Raw genomic sequence first — 21,003 nt, 5'->3', positions numbered from 1 at the left:
CTAAGAATATCAAGAGACTGTTTTCATACTTCTTAATCATAAAATCAGCATCTGTAGTTAATTTGGATCACTGTCTAATCTTTACTTCCATATTTCCTTGTAACTTTGGAGAGATTAACCTGTAGTAAATGTTGAATCATTCAATTTATTAATTCAAAGAAAACGTACAGGAACAAATCTGCGGAGTTCCAATTTTGCATATACAGAAATGATGCAAATGATAAGTAGAATAATATGCTGTTCTCAGTTCAGACTACACTCAGTTATTGGTAATGGCTGAATTTTGCAAGAAAAAGCATCTCGTTTTAGAAGCATTAGCTTCAAAACACACACGACTAGAAGTCGTTACGTGTGAAATCTGAAATTTGTTTACATCAGTGTGATGTTACAATTAAATATTTGTCTGAAATACATAAATGAATATTTAAACTTCTCAAGACCCAGCCTACTCTCTTTAATATTCCCCTTGTGCCTTGATGTGATGCCGTTTACAACTCCGGTGCCTGGCACGCGGTCAGGATGTTGCATGAATGGAGCCACGGTGCAGGTTTGCACACACATGCAAATCTCAAACCCCAAGCCCAGAGCCAGAGGTCTGATGCTGTGAGAACACTCGTCCAGCACTTGGGATCAGAGTTCGTGGAATCCTGCGTTGTGCCTTGTGGATGTGAACTCGAGAGTAAAGGTCCAGTGCAGCACCGTCTCCCGACCTGCGCTTTTTATCACACAGCAGTTGATCAGGTCACGGTTGCTGCCATTTTGTTTCTCACAGTTCCAGTTACTTCGGAATTAGTCTTCTCCTGCCTCACTGTCCCCTTTGCTCTCCATGCCTCTGACCCAGGATGACTAGTGCAGCGAGGCAGCTTGCCGATACATCGCACCACTCCAGTTCATCTTCTCTTAAAGAATATGTTACTTAAAACACTCCGCATCCTTCCCTTTACACATAGAGATAAATCCACGTGAAATATGAGCGATTGGATTAGTAAGGTTTAGAAAAGACAGGCTTGTATTCTTATGGGGGAAAAGCACGAAGGAGCATAATTAACTAATGAAGTGGTGTACTTTCTCATTAGAGACCAGTGAGCTAACAGATAGCACAGATTTTTCTATGGAAAAGTCAACGCTTCATATAAAGCGCAGATCCTATGGTTGTACATGTCTTGTCTCGATATGTATCTAGCTTTACCGGAAACAGCAAATAGCAAGTGAAAATCAAGTGCTGTTGAATGCCAGCTTTCCATCTAGAACAGTGTTTATTTCTGTAGGTATTGATCTTTGGAAAGGGAAAGATGTCATGTAGGTATTTCCAGTAGCTTAGAGGAGACAGTAAGATAGTCATATTAAAAAGCAGAATTGATGCATTAGCTGCATGTTTTCCGTTTCAGTCTTTGTTATTACAGAAAGTAAATTCGCCAGGCACCACTGACCTGGGACCATCTCTTCACAGAAGACTCAGCAGCTGTGAAGTGGTGGTATTGAGTCATTATTGATATGCAGCCACTATTGCTAAAAACATTTCAAACTCAAAACCGCAGTTTTCTAAGGTACTAATGAATATTCAGTTGGGTGTACGTAAAATTACTTTTCTGTATCATCTAAAACTCGGACTGATTTCAAACGTGCCGATCTAGAACAACGTGCAGAGGCCACTGTGAAATGTACCTGGGGTGCGAGTGCCGGGGACGGCGAGACAAGGCTGGCTGGGCCATCTGCTGGAGAGAAAAAAAATCAGCATCGCCAGGAGGCACTTTGTGGCAAAAGGCAGCAAACCTTGGATGCCTGCCGCCTCAGTGTGCAGCCGATAGAAGCAAAGCTCGCTCCGCGCTCGGTGGGGGCCACTTCAGTGAAGTCCAGGTGCCTACAAGCCAGGCACCCATCGCTGACGCAGTTGTGCCAGGCTCCCTTTATTGTTGCTGGGTTGGAAAGAAAGGAGTGCTTTTAGGATGGGGCTGCTGGCCAAGTTGAGACCTGTGATTGAGAGCAGGGCGACGAGATCCATTCTGGACTGATGGCAGTTGTCCAACTTTCAGTCACACAACTCCCTATGTCCTCCAACATCTTCTCCCAACATCCTCTGTGTTCATATCATATATCTAATGTTTAGCTCCCGGGAGCCCCTCAGGTTGCCCACACCCAGCAAAAGAACCTGCTACTTTCCTGAGGCGGTAAGTGGTTTTGATTCTAGTTTTCAGGCATTTTCCTCACTTAATCTTTGAGATCAGTTCAGATGGGGACTTCTCACGTACCCGTGTATTTTCATCCAGCATTTTGAATATATGCCAGAAACTGAACTAGGTAGAGGTATGAATACAAATAGACCTGGTTTGCATCAGACTGAATTTCGGTAGAAAGGCACACAATGCTTTGCAATAAGCCTGTGGTTTAGAAGCGGGGCAGAGCTTTTGATGTGGCCTGCCAGGTGAAGTACCCTTCCCTGGAAGCCTTCACAGAGTCTGCATTTCAGTTAAAAAATCTCCCCAACCCAAAGCATTTCTTTAACACAACCTGTGAATTAGAGTTTCTCTGCTAGAGCAATGAAAGTTACAGTTAACACTAAATATAGTCTTCGAATCTGGAGTCAGTTGTCTTATAAAAATAAAAAGGTACTTCACATAATATATTGCATTTAATTTTGAAACATCAGTGGAATCTAAGTATCAGAACTGTACATATCTCTCTTACTCAGCAATGAATTGCAATAGGATGCACTTTAAAATGAGGATTATTGAATTTGAAGGTGATTCCTCACTCCAGCCTTTCCCTTCTGAAATCATGCAGGCATATTAACTGAGACACATTTATATTATGTTAAAATATTGTGGCATGCAGGTGGTCTCCAGGAGAGGGACTACGTCTTCCTTGGGATGCCACAGTGAGTTAGGTTTTACAGGCTCCTCAGTTAAAGCGCTGGTTAGAAATCTGAAAGGTGTTGATGCAGTTCCTATTTCTCACTGCCTCTACTAGGTAATTGCACTGCAGGTGTCTCTAACCAAGCAGAGCCTTATAAAAGGCTGCTCCTACCCCACAGCGGTTGGTAATCCTGCAGATCACAAACTGCCATCGAGCCGATAACCCCTTTGGCATTTTCAGCATCACCCCTGCTTTCACCCTTACCAGGGTTTGGCCGATAGAGATTTACCCCCGGGACACATGGTGCTGAGCTTCCTCGCCGGCATCCCTCTTACCTGCTTGGCCAGCACATCCCAAACCTGGCAGCCAGACCCAGGCCAAAAGGAGAGGTGGAAAAGTCCCCGGGCTTGTCCCTGGGGCAGCTGCGGGCTGACACTTGCCACCTGGAGAAACCAGCTTCTGCAGGGTCCCGGGGTCCAGTCCGTGACCACGCTTGGGAGAGGGAGGGATACAGCGGGGGCAGAAAGGGGTAGGTAAGTAAGATTTTTACACAAAAGTGGTTCTTGCCAATTCTAGCTACTTATTAACCAATTGGAAAATTAAGGATTTAGCTCTTCTCTCCATTCAGTCTTACAAATGTAAGTAGTTTTCTAAAAAATTAACCACACAACCACTCGTTACTGATAAAAATAATGGCCAGTTACTCTTTTAATATTTAAAAATTTCAGACTATAGGAGATATTGGTGAACTGATACCTATGTTCATTCAACAAAGAACCCTGATGTCTAGTAATGACTTCTAATTAGGGCCCTGTCCATTGATACTGTTGTCAAAACAGGTTTAAAAATGAAAAACTATTTTTGAACTTTATTTTTAATTATTAACAAAATATTAAAATGTTTACTGTAGTATGTCCAATAGAAATAATATATAATACTGCTAAATATACATATTTAGAACTCACGTGACATGCATTATATTTAAATATTTACAAATCTTCAAACAGAAATAAAGTTTTGTAAAATGTAAAATTATTTTTGAAGAAAACTATTTAAAATGTACATGTGTGAGAAAGTCACTGCACTAGTAAAAGGTATGTGTGTGACATTAAAGGGAAGATAATGAGGCATGGAGTATTTTGACTACAACTCAGTTTCAGTCCGTAAGAGTTCTGTCTAAGAAAATACATTAGTTTGTAACTTCAAAACTTTTTGGAATGTATTTTAGTTGTATTGAGCGGTTTAGTAGCTTTACTTATAAAGGTTATTTTTAATAAAAATGTTCAGAAAATTCAGAACACTGGGATTTTGAAGCATCGCTCATACATAATGATTTTAGCCTGAATGCCATCACTTGCTGCTTGGAATTTACCTTACTCCGTACTAGTAACAGAGGTGACAACCAGACAAACAAGTGATTCAGCCTGTTCCTGTCCTGGGCTGTGAGGAATGGCTGGGCAACTACTTTAAGAAAACACACGCAGTTGACCAGCTAGCTATTAAAACTGATTTTAGATTCCTTTTAATACCTCTAAGCTGTGCATTATTTTACCTCTGCAGCTTTTCAAATTAAGAGATTTGAAGTTGTCGTGGTTTAGCCCCAGCTGGCAACTAGGCACGACAGCACCGCTCGCTCACTCCGCTCCAGAGGGATGGGGGAGTGAATCAAAGAGTAGAAGTGAGAAAACCCATGGTTGAGATAAAGACAGTTTAATAGGTTGAGCAAAAGCCGCACACACAAGCAAAGCAAAACACGGAATTCACTCACTGCTTCCCATCGTCAGGCAGGTGTTCAGCCATCTCCAGGAAAGCAGGGCTCCATCACATGTAACGCCTACTTGGGAAGACAAATGCCATCACTCCGAATGTACCCCACTTCCTTCTTCTTCCCCCAGCTTTATATACTGAGCATGATGCCATATAGTCTGAGATATCCCTTTGGTCAGCTGGGGTCAGCTTTCCCGGCTGTGTCCCCTCCCAACTTCTTGTGCCCCCCCAGACTACTCGCTGGCAGGGCAGTGTGAGGAGCAGAAAAGGCCTTGACTCTGTGTAAGCCCTGCTCAGCGGTAATGAAAACATCCCTGTATTATCAACACTGTTTTCAGCACAAATCCAAAACATAGCCCCATACTAGCTACTATGAAGAAAATTAACTCTATCCCAGCCAAAACCAACACAGAAGTTTATTTAAAATCTCTGAAAAGATCTATCTATCTCAAGCATAATTCAAGACATGCTGTTTCTTAACAACTTTGTAATGTAGGAACACCTTGGAAGCCTAGTCATAGCCACCCTCCTGGGTAGGACTTTTAAGTACCAACCACTTCATGCCTGTTGTGTGGCATATAACGGAGAGCTGGGCACGCAAACAGAAACAAGTGAGCAACTTGCGTCATCATCTTCCAGGCCTCTGACAGCAGGCCAAAAGGGGTTAGAAAGCTTAAGTATAGATACAGGGAATTGGTAAAACACGAAAAGCATGAACTATGCTACACAGTGTGACAACAGAAGTTCTCAGTACTGCTCACACCAGCGCTCAATAGAGCATGTGTAAGCCAATCACACTCCTTCGCCAACAGCAGAGCTCAGCTTTTCCCACTCTCCCTGGGTTCACATCAGCTAGCTCCCATGATTTTCATCATTTTCACAAAAGCTAGGTTTTGGGTTAAGTCCTGTGCAGTTATGAATTTTTTTTGCTGAAAACACCCAAATCCTTCTGTTTCTTGAATCATCACTTGCCACCCAAGTCAAGGGTTCACATGACAAAGAACCATTTTCTCAAGTTTTTAAAAGCCCCCCCTCACCCCAATCCATTTAAAGGCAAAAGGAAGTGTTAAACAAGGTCTCATAAATGGAGAAGCAAAGAGAGCAAGAAAACGCGGCCCAATCCCTTACTTCCGGTGTCGGAAATGGTGCAGGGTCGCTGAACTCTGGTTTCTGTTTTGAAGACCTTCCTCAAAACGTGAACTCTCAGGAACCCAGCGGGTTCAGCCCCAGAGTGGTGGCAGATTTAGGGCACATGGTGATTCAGCCTCACTGGGTTTGCCTCAACAGCACTTTCAGAAGAGGAGAATGACGCGCGGGAAAAGTGCCTGGTAATTGTTACAGATCTCCTCTGGCATCTCAAAGGTTTTGCTTTAGGTTCCCATTACGTTCCTGCAAAAAAATAACTACCTTTAAAATCACATTTGCACTTAAAAAATGGAGCTTTTCATTATCTAAAGTACGGCTTGTGGGCTGACTAAGACAAAACAGCCCTTCCTCAAAAGAAGTACAAATGATATTACGCAGGTTAATTGCGGCCAACCATTCAGTGCTGGCTGAGCTGTGCCAGTTATTAAGAATCAAAACAAGGACAAATGACAAAGCATATCTTTCCCAAAAAAAGCCACATCTTTCGATTTTTGGGGGGGGGGGAAGAAAATCTTCAGGGTTGGCTTCTTCCCCTTCTCCACCAGGCTTTTGGTTTTGTGACATGATATTTAAGGAAAAGTTACTTCCTGCTCTTTACCAGCCACATGGGCCTTTAGAGCTTCATGTAAACAGAAACAAATCTGAAGTTATGCCAACACCTGCAGAAGACACGATTCAGGCAGGCGGGCTCTCCCAGGCTGCGTGAGTAGCCTATATTTGGCCCTTGGCTGTGCTGGTGTCCCAGATGACCTGCTCATTTGCTATTTTTTCCTGGCAGGAATCCGATTACCAGCAAGACGGCGGCCGCGGCTTCCTCCCACGGAGGTCTGGTAGCTCATGTCACCCCACGCACTAGCAGGGGTTTCAGATGCTTGGCCCTTTCTGGGTTTCTCCTTTCCAGTTTACCCAACGTTATTCTCCGATGAGAAAGAAGTCCCGAGCCTACAAGGGACCTCAGGAGCTTCGGTGGGAGCTATGCAGATTGGAGTCTCATCTCACCGCTGCTTCCTGCTGCCCTGGGGCACCAGGGGCCATGCTGGGAGATCAGTGTCCTTAGTACCCATCTGAGGTGATCCAGACAAGAAGGAGAGTGAAGAGTAAGTGCTTGCTTCCCTGCTGGCTCTCCCACGAGGGATGTAAGAGAGAAATGCCTTTGTTGGTCTCAGCTATCACTGAGTGGGACCATGCAGCTGACTCCGTTTTGTCCAGAGAGGACATGTTCCCTACCCACTGGAGAGGCGCTGGTGGGCTGTATCTGCCAAGATCCACCGTCATCATCTCCCAGTCAGCATGAGGAAAGAGGCCAGTGCTGGAACTGCTAATGTGACACAGCTGCAGACTGACAGGTAACAATTTGGTACTTGGATCTGTCATTCCCATGGCTTCAGGCTGCCAGAAACTCAATTACCTCAGTCCTAGTGTCTCATTTAACAGTTCAACATTAACGAGTGCCGCTGCATCCTACACTCATCACTAGCACTTCTGCTGATGGTGTTACAGGACTCAAGTGTCAGCTTCCGTACCGTCCAGCAGCCTTCACCCTACGGGACTGCAGGGAAAACCACACGGTGCTCTGGAACTGCACTAACAGGGACAAACACACCCGCGAACACCACATTTCTCTGATTTGGGAACACCCAGGAATAAAAAAGAAAGATTCGATCCAGAACGAACAAATGACTGTATCATCTAAATGTCTCTTAAACGCCTCTTAAACACATTCAGGGATGGTGACTCCACCACCTCCCTGGGCAGCCTATTCCAGTGTCTGACCACTCTTTCTGTGAAGAATTTTTTCCTAATGTCCAGTCTAAACCTACCCTGTTGTATCATGGCAACTTCATAATTATAAGATGCATTTATGTTGCAGTCTCTTCCACTACATCAGTTGCCTGAGATTTTTTCTGTTTATTATTCCCTGATGAAGTTTAGGAACATTGCTGACAGGCCAACATAACTCTCTCCATATGATTACTAGTTATTGCTGGGATATTCGCGTAATGCTGACAGCCATAAATTATGCCAGGAGAAATAACAAAACAGTATTGTTGATGTATCCAAGGATATGACCAAAATAAGGTTTGTAGGCAGCCCTACGTTATTAGACCCACTAGTCTATCTGGGAAAAATCAATAAGCCTTCAAGCACACCAGTACTTCTCTAGGTCCAAAATAGAAGCAGCAGCCTTGAAAAAATAAAAACCAATTGAGAAAAACTGCTCTAAAATTTAGATTTGTATCAATAAGACCACTCGAGAGAAAATAGATGGTATCTGTGATACTGAAGGATCTTCTAAAGGGAAGTGGGCAGGCAGATAATTTATAGTTTGTATAATAAGTGGGACATGACAGTGGAAGAAAAGGCTAAAAGATGACACAGAATCTTTCTTTTACTGTGATGATGACCGAAAGAAATTCAAATATAGGATATTCAGATTTTTCCACCTTTGCTCAAGGGTCACAGACACAGAAAAAATGGTATTTACCATGTGGCAGGGTGCCCATCCCTGCCTCAAGTCTGCCTCTTTCTGTCCCTACGATCCAGGCCCTTGGGATAATGCCAATGCAAAGCCATCTTCTGAAAGAGCCTGGAGATGAGATTATACTTCCACCACCAGAAATTTCTCTTATGTCAAGAGACAGAAGCAGTGTATGGACAGACCTGGAAGATCACACTTTTCCCACCTTTTGAATATAAAAACACTTCTGTGGTTTTGTTGAGACAGTGGGATTCTGGGATTAACAGAAACAATGTTTCTTTCTTCTTACTATCACAGACTTTGTATGTCCTGTATTTTGATTTGAGCTTAAGACAGAGGCAAATGCAGAAACCTCTGAACCTGTAAAGCCATTCTAGGAGAAACCATTAAGGCTGGTTCCTAATCAAAGGATATCTCATCCTGTACCCAGCTGAGAACATCCTGCATTCTCTCTCCCCTCGCAAAAAACACATAATTCAACAAATCCAACACGGAAACGGCTTCTGCTCCCAGACAGACCACCTCTCCCTTACCACGGCATCTCACCTTCCTCTCCCTCACAGTTTGCCCTCAAAAAGACTGGGTAAACATTTTGTCACCCTCAGCTCAACTTCTGGACCTGCAATCAGAGCCATCTGTTCTCCCACACTGTTGGCTGCCAAAGCGCCGAGCAGCGGCACCTCCCGCAGCTCCTTGCCAAGGGGAAGGAAGGGGGATCCCCTCTTTCCCAGGGGCTGGGACCAAGCTGCCATTTCTCCCCCCGCCCCCCGCCTTAGAATCACAGAATCATAGAATCTTCATGGTTGGAAAGGACCTTTGAGATCATCGAGTCCAACCATACACACACAAAAAACAAACAACAAACAAAAAAACCCCACAACCAAACAACCTACAATCTCTGCCACTAGAGCATGCCCTGAAGTGCCACATCTAGATGTTTCTTAAACACCTCTAGGGATGGTGACTCAGCCATCTCCCTGGGCAGGCTGTTCCAGTGCCTGACCACTCTTTCAGTAAAGTCATTCTTCCTAATATCTAATCTAAACCTCCCCTGCCACAACTTCAGACCATTTCCTCTGGTCCTGTCATTATTCACCTGGGAGAAGAGGCCAACACCCACCTCTCTCCAACCTCCTTTCAGGCAGTTGTAGAGGGCAATGAGGTCTCCCCTCAGCCTCCTCTTCTCCAAGCTAAACATGCCCAGCTCCCTCAGCCTCTCCTCATATGACCTGGTCTCCAGACCCCTCACCAGCTTGGTAGCTCTTGGTGCCCCTTCAGCCTGCACACAGCCTCCCCGCTGGGCCCAGGGGAAGCAGAGCCCACGAACCACACCTGCTGGCACAATTCCTCTGCTCCTCAGGGAAATGTGCGTCGAGCCCTAAAATAACCACAGCAGCCAGATTTGCAGGGACACAGTCTCTAGAGATCCCAAATAGGCCAGTAGCTTGTCAGGGGAAATGCCAGCACCAGGAAACACTGCAAAGACGGAGAGAGAGGAGTATTCAGTACCGGTCCCGAGAGAAGTATGGGATACAAAAGACAGGACAGAAAGATAATTCAGAATAACTGCACAAATCAAGGCCACATGCTGTCACTTCTGCACCAAACAGCACATATGTACTGCTCTCTTATGTGCTGCTGCTCTTCCAGTCACACTCAGGTCCCTGTTACAGTCAGCAGAGATTACTTTCTCTCTTTCATTTTATTTCAGCTTTCAACTACATTTTGTGCACATTCACATTCACAGTTTCCTTTACATGTTTTCTTAGTTTTGTTTGTGTGGGAGAATTTTAATATTTTTATAACAACTGGTTATAGTTTAGTGATTTATGTGGCATCTCTGTCATTATATTTGTGTTATAACTTACTGGCTGTCATGGCAAGAGAAATGATTTATTATTTTTTTTAAAGAAACCTTCCTGAAACAGGAACTGATGGTGCTCCTCTAACTGAAGAATTCTAAGGGCAAAATTAAGGGCTCAAATGATACAAGCACACATCTGGATGATTTATTTACACTTGAATAGCACAATCCTCCCTTCAAGGACCAGGAAAGCAAATGGCCACTTGTTTATGCTCTGCCTGTGTGCAAATTCACCTTAATACATGACTAAACTTGAGTAGGAGAGATGAAAGGCAAGAATCAGATGCAGGCAAGAAGAATCAGCATGGAAAAAAACAGAGACATATGAATATATATCCACTAAAGAAGTCCTAAAGCAACTGACTGTCATGACTCTAAATTCCAAATGGTTTCCACAGGTTCGGGGAGAGGTCTGAAAGCTCTAAGTGGATACATGGACAACTGACTGAAGAGGAACACATGGTGGTGCTGATGTTGCAAAGGAACCCTGGATTTTTAATGTCAAAATACCACAGAGGAAAAGTCTGGTCTTCTTGGGAATATTAGTCCTCAGAGAATTAAAAAAAAAAAATAAAAAGGACAATGTCTTCCCATATCAAGGGAAGAATCCACAAGGGACAACTTTAATAATATAGTTGGGAACCTAAAATTAAACTAGAGGAAAAGCACAAAAGCACTGCCTTCTACAAAGAGAAATGAGAGACAGCAAAGCAACAGCCTGCCAGCTGAAGTCCTGCAACAGTGGGGGGGCTCTGAACCAGGCTGTAGATGACATTTAAGCTGGAAATTTGTTTCCACGATGAAATTCATGCTAGCTTCTCAGAAGAACTCACTTAAAATATCAGGAACCCAGGGATATTCTGGAATTCCCAAGGGTTCTTCCTCCACCCCAGAAATGTTGGAAACCAAGATATTCCCCCAAGAGGCAGCATCGTAAGCAGAAACCCCTTCTAGCTTTGGAGAATGTATTGAACCTCTAATCATGGTACTGACCCACTTCTCACCAGCCATCTTTCACTGCTAGGCTAGCCAGTGATGTGCAGAAATACATCCTTCTTCAGAGGATTAAAAAAAACCCCAAAACAACAACAACAAAAAAAAAACCCACCAGAAATCACACAGCTCACTAAAACATTAAATAGACCTGATAAAGCACTGTGAAAAAAAAAACATTTACTGACTAAAAATATCAAATGTGCTCTCTGTCTCACGTGCAGAGATACCTACATCATTTGGTTAGTGCAGAGCACATGCCTTTGACACAGGAATGTCAAATAAAATAGGACATACAATTTAAAAGAACTGTCTTGGCAGCTTCTGCAGTTAAGGATTTACCCTGTGTTTGGAGTAAACCCTATGCTTTTGAGGAATCTTCTGCTTTTTTCTGTCAGACCTGTGACCTTCCCGTCCCTTGGGTCAGGTGCAGATGACACTCAAGGCAAACATCAAGATACCTGGAAACACTGCATGAGTTCTGACAGCAGAGACTTATGGGGATGAAGTGATGGAGTTTCAGCCCCAACACAGATACAGCAATGAGAGGCAGCGGAGAGAGACCTGAGTTCCACTCCTGATGGTCATCTCAGAGAAAAACTTCTTAGCGTCAATAGTCAGAATGGCAAGTGGAAACAAAGACTGGCCTGCTGTTGACAGGGGGAGGGCCATAAAGTCTACCTGGCTTTTGTTGGCCTCCTTCTATCATAATATCACTTGTGTTAGCTAATAGCACTCATCATATCTATTACCACTCAGGTCAGCAATCCCACTGAACAGCTGCAAAGAAGCACCGCAGTGCACTCACAGGCGGTCAGTGCTCCAGAGCTCTCTGTTCCTAATACGACTGATTGCTCGCTCTACCTAAATTACATGAAGAAACATCTCCTGGGAGAAAAGCAGCCTTCAAGAGCACTTTATTTTGAGTACATCACATTCATTTAAGGCTGGATCCTTTAAAAGACAAGTTCATATTTAAAATGGCTCGCTACCGCTGAAGCGGCCTTGTTTTTCAGCAGCATCCTAGTTATTGCTTTGTCAGCTCCTGTGTCCCTCAGTGGCATCAACAAGGCGAGCAGCACCAAGCATACTGTGAGCTGCCATGACTTGGGCTGCTCGAGGGAAACTGTGCCACCAAGCTTCAATACACTTCTAGAAGAAAAGCCACTCCTGTGGTGACAGGCTGGCAGCTTCCAGAGACGACATCTCTCACTCGTACATAGAAAGTGGAAATAAAACACAAGATGGTGTCAAAACCACTTTCCAGCTCATACTGTGAAGTAAACTAATTATTTTTAACTTGAAAATTCACCATAATTTAAAATTCTCAGCAGAATTAAGTTTATATTTACCCTTACATTTGCTTGGAATTCGGTGTACTTCCTGTAAAGCACAGTAACTACAAATTTTCTCTCATTTTGGAATTCTTCACTCATTCTTTTTCTTAAAAAAAAAAAAGGAAAGAAAATAGAACAGCATAAAACCTGCTGTGTCCTTCCTTCGTCCCTTACTGTTTGCTTCTCTTAGTCCCTTGCATAAGGGTTCTTGACCCACGTGAAAGTACATAATTAAACGGAAACTGTATTAGCCCACTGGCAGAACGCTCTTCTCTTTGACTGCATAAACTGTACAGAAAAAAGCAACTGCACAGAAAAAATGGACAAACCAAAATTAATACTTGGCCAATTCATATCAAAATGTTTCTGACTGACGGCTATCTCAACCAACACTAACTAGAAACATGAAAAACCCCAGCTTCAAAAGGGTGAATGCTGAATTGGGAATGCAGGCTGGCAAGCCAGCCAACAGAAAGAGGCAAGTCTTGGGACTCCGAGAAGAAACTTTGATGAAAGATAAGCCATGCCCTATCACCTTTATCTTTCTTTTAGGGAAACTGTACCAAGCAAATTCAACTGACAGAAAATTCCTGTGTGCGGAAGGGATTCATTACTTACTGCAGATATCAGTATCTGACCGTCAGCTTGTGTAATGTCCCCAGTACAGATGTTTGGGCACTGATAGAAGAAAGCACTGACAGTAGACTCGATAAGCAGCTAGCCTGTAGGATATAATATGAAGCTAAGTTTAAATGCGTAAGCCCACATATTGCTTAGCTTGCATAAAGTCAGAAATGCACTCCACACCAAGACAAACAGGCTAGAGCTAGATGTATAGCTCAAGAGCAAAGCAGTATATTCAGAATAAGCATGAGACTTTAGGGTTTCGCTGTCAAACTCCGAATATCATCTGACCCGCCAGGTAACAAGCCAGGTTTGTTCCTTCTATTTCATAGTCACTAGGTTCCTATTCCACTATTAGTGCCATCTGCTTGCCAGAAGACTACTGGAAAATAAAGAGCTGTGCTCCTAGATGAACACACTCCTGAGCACTCACGTTGCTTTACATTTTTATGCGAGGACCTGAAACTCTTTCAGTGCTTTGAAAGGAAAAGACCAAACTGCTTCCCAGCTTGCGCACAGATGACGGTGGTGACACCGCAGAACTGGCTGGCAGCAGCAGGTTGTTTTCCTAACTAGAGGAAAGAGTCATAGCTTCTTCTATATGCTCCTCATGCACGCTCGAAAGCGCTGCATTCATGTTACTAGCAGCTCATGGCTGTAGGTCTTTTCTTTGCAAGAAAAGAAGCTAGGCTGCTCTAATGACATATTTTAAAGAAAGATGAATTGCTACGGGCACAGAGCATTATTACTGAATCAACCGCTTCAAAATGTATGTCAGGTGTCTAAATTAGTAATGAAGCTGGTTTAAGATTTGATATTAGGAAACAAATTGTTTTGTTTTTTTTTTTAATGCATCTTCTGAATTTTGAGCGCCATTTACTACTCACGTTTTCAAGGTTTTGCTCACAACTAAGTTGTCCATTTCTGAAAGATCATCACAGGACCACAGCAGCTAGCTTTACTACAGATAAGCCATGCTAATGGAGCAGACTGAGCATACTGACTGTGCTTACAGAAACAGATACACCAAAATTTGGTATTCTGTCTTTCTCTTCTTCTTGTGAATTTCTTTGATCTGGGGATTGCTGATTTGGAACAAATGTCTCTATTCTCTCACAAGTGCTCTACCCAATTTAGCAGGCAGTCAAAGGAAAATACCAGCTCCTGACATCACGGGGAAAAATGGACTGCTCTAGCTCCTAACAAATGATGTAGGAATGACAATGGAACTGGGTTTATTTAACCTAGATAAAAGAAGGCTGGGGCCAGATCTGACTGCATTCTTTCATTCTCTAAAAGGAGTTAGAGTGAAGACAGAGCCAAACTCTTCTCAGAGGGACACAGCAAAAGAACAAGGCAATGGCCACAAGTTGCAACAAGTTTAATTCTGATAATGGAAAAGTTTTCACAGTGAGAGTTCTCAAGCACTGGAACAAGTTGCCTGACAGGTTGTGGCCCTCCATCCTCAGAGATGTTCAAAACTTGACTGAACAAACTGCTTTGGCTCAGCAGACAGCTCTACTTTGAGCAGAAGGTTGGCTCAGACAACCTCCAGGAGTCCCTTCCAACCCCTGTTCTCCATGGTTCTGTGACAGGCACAACACAACTTGTCACACAGCTCGCATACACAGCATGAACAGCAACACAGTCAACAGACAGACCTGGTGAGGAGCACTTAGCTAAGCAGCTTACACCAGAGCCTCGGTGCTCGAACTTCCTTTGTGATGCACAGCATCTCCCCACCCTTTTGCTCCCACAGCACAAGGTCTTCCTCAGACTACCCTCTACTGTTCTTCCATGTACTTGTAAACACTTCAGATTTCTGCTTCTTAGCATATGATGCCTGATTACTTCAGGATTTCTTGGAACTCTCCCAGGGAATCACCTGGGAGGGCATTTAGCTGATGGTATCCATTTTCCCTTCAAACTAAAACCAAGTGGTGATCGTTTCCACCTGAACCTGATAAAGAGGAAACCTTTGGGATGCAATGGTAATGAGAACCTGCACCAGACATAAGACCAATAAAAACTGCAATTAATCTGAAAACCATTTACTCTCCTACTGCTTGCACCCCACTGTTAGTCCACGGGCATTAACATGTCCTGTTAATCACGGAGTTATTGTCTTAACTTACATTTACTGTTGAAGTTTGCTGGTTTTATTTCAGACCTGAAGAACAGATGTGACAGTATGCCTCCCACGAGAACAGGGTACGATAAACACTGTCTCCGAGAGGCTACCTTCCCAGCAGTTATCCACCTCTCCAGAGACACACACAAATGCTTTATACATAAGAGCACAAAGTAACTTTGGATTTGGCTGCAGGAAGCATTAGACCGCTTTGTTGCCTGGATCTAGGATTCTGCCTTTTTCTCTTCCAAACTTAACTAAACCCAGCCCAATTCCGGAACATCCCCAAATCCTGGTCTCAAACACAACGACCAGGCTTTGGGTCAAGCCTTTCATGCACTACTATTCAAAAATGTCATTATACTGCTATTTCCAGCCTCCAGTTGTTTCTTTAACAAATCAGATGCAACAAACTCTCCTTATCCTAATCCTCTACTACTTTAATTCAAAATGGAATTTAAACGTGCTAAAAGGCGATTCTTACAATTAAGATAAGATCTTAAGAAAATCTCACGAACTAGCTTCTGAACCTATAAAATGAATATTTGCCTCTTTTACTATTTTTAGAAGGCTGACCTCTGAAATACACTTTCCCTTTAAAGTCAGTGTCCTGGTGCTATTTTAGTTCTTTGGGGGTTTTGTGGGTTTTTTTGTTTTGTTTTTTTTTTTTCCCCTCACCTGTCTATAAACATTAGAGGGACAAACTTCATCAAATCTATCCTTTGTCTGGCAAGCACTATTCATGGGACGATTCAAAAGACACGGGCATAAACTGAATTAACAAGTAGACATGCTATTGTTACACTCCAATGTTATTTTCACCCACTGCATGGTAGATCCCGTGGGAATTATAAAGAACGGCTTAAAAAGCGAAGCTGGACATCCAGACACTCCAGCCAGAACAATGGCTTCATGCTTGCCTGTAGCTGCTTTTGCTTGAAAAGAGTCTCTCTTCTAGGTAGTTTTCTATCAGTGACTTAACTTTCCAGGCTTAATCCAAGAACCTTATGCCATGTTAATGTTGGTTGGAAAGTTTCTCAAAGAATACATTCAGCATCTGTCTTTCCAAAAGCAAAGATGAACAAACCGTTATTTCATCAGTAGTCATTCATAACCACTTGTTAGATTTATTAAACTGAACATTTGCTACTTCTTTGTGCTTTTGGAGGAGCTAATTTCTGACCTAGTTGTGGGCTGCTCTAGCCACTGTACTTAAATGGCCTATTTTCTTGTCCTAATTTCCCTTTCTCAATCTACAACGCTCCGCTTCACTAATAAATAAATAAATAAAAATCCCAAACAGTTTTGTACATTTTTTTTCTCCTCTGCAGAGAAAACAACACAGGCAACTTTTTATTCTGTATGACAGAATTGTCTCCCTCATGTCTGGCGTGTAATGATCATCAACGTGAAACGCCACCACAACACCTTGTGTGTCTACCCATAAGACAGCAAAGACCCATGCAACAGCTACGCCTACCCATGCTGTTTCTCACCACCTGGTGCCAGAAAGGACTTCTTTAAGGTTGGGAGCGGGATGGCATGAGTGCAATAGCACTGCCAGGAAACTGGTTTTGTTCCAGGAAGTAGACAGAAATTCATAACTGTGTGTATGCACCATGACACAGCCAACTCATTACTAAACAAGCCAGTAAATAACTGGGGTATGTCCAACAGGACATTTGCACTGAATTCAGCTTTTAAAAAAAAATTTAAAAAATCTTGATTGTTATTGCAGATAATGTTTAAAGTGTATGTTTTATTGACTCCATGTATTCTACCTGCTGCATTACTAATAACTACGGTGACTGATTGACACAACTGAATAACTGAGGTGGTTGAGGTGACCGGGATGACTCAGATTTCCCTTTTCAGTGACACAAGAAATGACTGGACATTGGAACCTCTACTTTACAGGGAGAGACACGGTTGATCAGAAACAACATTTTACTTCACAGATTTTGTTGACCCTAACACAGATCCTACAGCCACCATCAAACTTCAGACATGCTTACTGGTCCATGCACAGGAACATGCTTTAATGCTCAGCTGCCAAGGTAGGACCAGCCCTTCATTTACTCCAAGTTAGGCCAGCTGAAACTTTGTGCATATTCACTATGCATCTCAATGCTAACATTTAAAAATGTCAACTGTACGCAATAAATACTTTGAAAACAATTTAGACAGCAGATGCTTGGCTTGTTTTTTAGGGCTGATGCAGTAAGCTTTAAAAACAATCCTATAGGACCTTTCTTCATACATAAAAGAAAAATGAGAAATTCCCTAGATGCTGCATCAGCATAGCAACAAGTATGAAATTACTGATTTTAACACTGTCATCTGTAGTTTTCCTATAGTGCCTTAAAAGAAGCAAAAAGACTGATGCTAGACTTTAAAAAACCACCAACACAAGCAGAAATACCAAGACAAACGTAGCCAGATAAGCAAACTGTGCAAGGTGCGTTCCATGTTTCTTCAAAATCCTAATGGAATTAGCAATGCTGTTAACACACCTGATTGTCTTGCAATGGAGTTCATATTAGACTCATTATGTTTATTTTTCCTACTATCACAAATATTTTACCCATACATTTAAGAAGACTAAGTCAAATTAAAGTCTAAATTTAATAATTACAAAGTACAGAGATTCCAAGTGGCACTCCTACTCCTGGAAATACCTGACTTTTTTTAACCCTGTTCTTCCCCACCCCAATTTTGATGTGCATGAGAGACTTTAAACAAACAACAAGGTAAGGAAAATGACTTTACAAGACAAAGAGTGAAACGAACTACTCAAAGTGCTGTCAATGGCTCATTGCAAACCTGGGAAAAATTAAGCGATAGAAATCAATTTCTGCGAAGAATGTTTTACTCACAACATTTTAGACACTCTATAATACTGAAGAGTAAGAAAAAGGTCACACTACCTTAATTTTAAGACTATATACTTTAAGAGAACTTTGTATATACTCGAGCCTTCACATTTCAAATTTGTGCCTCAGACGTGACACAGAACTTTATATTTCAGGCACATAATAAATAACATAAACCAGCAGCAATAATGTGGGATCACAGCCCATGGAAACAGAAGAGATTTGTCTATAAGCTGAGTTTGCATTCAGTGTTTCAGCACAAGGCCCCATGCGGAAAACCTCCTCCAAATGACCCCATCTGATGTGAGCTTTACAGGGAAATGAAGAGTAAACTACCCAAACAGCTCCATTTGAAGCTCTCCTGACTACTAAGAAGTGTGCCGGCATCCAGCCCCAGTAATTCTGAGTTTTCTCTGCCCTCTCTCCTTGCAGGAGCATTTCCTTATGTACTTTCATACTGCCTGTAAGTGCACGTTAGCAGCATTACAAGTGCCCTGTGTACTCTCCCCCCCCGCCCCCCGTCGCAGTTCCCCATGAAAGAGCGACTGAATTCACGGTGTTCATAGCTCCTCCTGTTGCCAGCAGTGCCATTGAAAGACACCAAAGAAGGGCAGGAGAACAAAGACTGTGCAAGGAAGCGGAGAACAAGCATCAGAAAAAGTGAGGGAAGAAAAGGAAAAGACATATTCTGCTTTTGGTTATGTCTGGAAGCTCTGGATTCATGTAACAGATGGGAGTGAAGAATTTGTCCCCTACAGAGACAAAGGGTGAGGAGACAAATACTTTGGATCCTCTCTTGGAACAGCTATTTAAATAATCTTTAAAAAAAGTAATGACCTAAACACTATCTATGCTTTCCCTACAAAGAAGGAAAGATTTCCCTCCAACTGCAAGAAAGCCTTTTTATAACTAACAATTTGTAATGATCCATTTAAAAGAATTTAGCCAATTCAATTCTATCCAGAATGCAAGTGAAGTTCTGCAGTCTGACAGGGAACAAGAGCACAGAGGTACTCCTCACCGCTACCAGAAATTACAGCGGTCAGCATAGCCAAATGCTGTCGCAGCAAAAGTATTATTCTAAATCTAAATCACATTATTCCAAGTTTCTATATCACTTGTGAACAGAACTAGACCCCAGCTACATTCATTTGTCGTAGCTCTATTAACTTAATTGAAGCCTCTGATTATTTATACCAGCTGAACTGTGCCCTAGAGTTTATGGTCAGAGGTGGGCTCAAACCAAGTTACATTAGTCAGTTAGATGTCTACCTGAATCTAAAGAAGTAAACCTGTAGTAGGTACTTCTCACCCACAAAGCACTGTAGGAGCTGGGTCCCTTAACAAGAAACACCAACATTAATTAAGAAAGTGGAGGTACACCTTTTAATAATTAATAGTGAAAAAGATCTTCTAAGAAGAAGGGCAACGGATGATAATATTAAATAATTCAGCACTATAATCAAGGGAACAATGGTACAGTAACTTTATATGTGAGCATTTGCAACAAAATCCAACAAAAACCATTTGATATGCTGATGGCTTGTGTTTAGGAGAGGGTATACATTCAAGATACTCTTTCCTATAGAGTAGGCATCAAACAATTTTTGAAACCAGTCTTTACAGCAAAATTAAAAGCAGATGGTAAAATTGCACTGAGGCAAGTGGCTTTACACTGCGCTTATGCTCTGCCAGACTTGGGCCCAAAAGATCAGAAGTGCAGCCCACTAACAACAGTAGCTCAAGTGAGTAAATCTGCATTCCCAATAGGCCAAATTAGCCACAACATCAAGTCAGTTTAATTAGCAAGGGGAAAAAAAACACAACAGATTTTTCACTCATCCTGTCACTTCACAAAGCACCGGCAGCAGGGATAGTCTGTGTCTGTCAAGTTTAGAAACAAACAAACAGAAAGCTTCAGCAGCCATTGAGCATTCAGATTTAATTTGTGGTCACAAATATTGGAAAATTTTGTTGCCTGGCTAGCAGCTGAGAGGTAGATATACATGAGTAAAAAAGCAATGAGTCTCTGTTACTGCATGAGAAAAAAATGTGTATTATATTTAATTACAGAAGTCTGGCAAAATATCAAAGAACATTAAAAAAAAAGTTAAAAAAAGAAAAAAGATCTGAGTGACAGACTAGGAAAGACAAAGCCTGCTGCTGTGCAGCCTCTTTCTGTCTAACTCCTGGCAAGGATTATTAGCCTGCTGCGACTTCCCTTAGCAGACGGAGGCCAGCCAAATTACATAAAAAAAAATGCTTTTGTAATTTCCTTCTTAAATTGTTTTGATGACAAGTTCCTATTAAGAATTGTTGTGAATTCATCAGAAAGTAGATGCAGCTTCCTCTGCTTACTAGGAACTGACCATCACAACTTCTTCTCTGGCACCAAACCCCAATGGAGTAAAACTACTGTGCTACATACCCTTACAGACAGCCCAAGGGAGGAACATCTGTCTCCTCCTCTCTTTGTGAAGCCCAACAAAAAGATAAGAAAACATCTTGGACACTAATCCTGCAACACATGTACGCGCTGAAATATCTGGCAGTTATTAGATTTGATGTATTTATTATAAAGCATCATACGGCACAGCCAAGCCCACGGCAACTCCAGAGATGGGATTTCCAAGTGAACTGGGACACCATTCCAGCCAATTAGTAACAAAAACTTGTCACTGACTAGTAGAAAATTGATAGGGAGGATTTTGCTCGACTACCTGTAAGCAAAAATATTTCACCCTCAAACTAAGGAAATATACAGATGTAAATGTGTAAGAAGGGGCACAGAGGAAAGGCAATGATTAATATAAGTTTTAAATAATTTTAAAAATAAGAATACTGATTAACAACTAGTAAAACTTGAACAGTACTCCAAATACTTTAATGCCTTGGAAAAGTAAATCCAATGATGCACAGCACCAGGTCACTGATTA

The 21,003-nt window shown here is 42.2% G+C and overlaps 1 long non-coding RNA gene across 2 annotated transcripts in view; it reads right to left on the bottom strand.

Annotated features, from left to right (window-relative positions):
- Nucleotides 1–66: 66 nt before the first annotated feature.
- LOC128906114 (uncharacterized) overlaps nt 67–21,003 on the bottom strand; it is a 21,383-nt gene continuing 446 nt past the window's right edge. For both annotated transcript variants that reach the window (XR_008465071.1, XR_008465072.1), the window contains exons 2-5: nt 5,749–6,009; nt 4,622–4,687; nt 3,189–3,345; nt 67–1,715 (exon numbers count right to left, since the gene is read on the bottom strand). This is a non-coding gene — a long non-coding RNA (uncharacterized LOC128906114). The remainder of the gene's footprint in view (nt 1,716–3,188; nt 3,346–4,621; nt 4,688–5,748; nt 6,010–21,003) is intronic.

Source organism: Rissa tridactyla, chromosome 2, assembly GCF_028500815.1.
Source record: "Rissa tridactyla isolate bRisTri1 chromosome 2, bRisTri1.patW.cur.20221130, whole genome shotgun sequence".
NCBI lineage: Eukaryota > Metazoa > Chordata > Aves > Charadriiformes > Laridae > Rissa > Rissa tridactyla.
The sequence above is the reverse complement of the archived record's forward strand: the minus strand, read 5'-3'. Positions and strand labels throughout refer to the sequence as shown.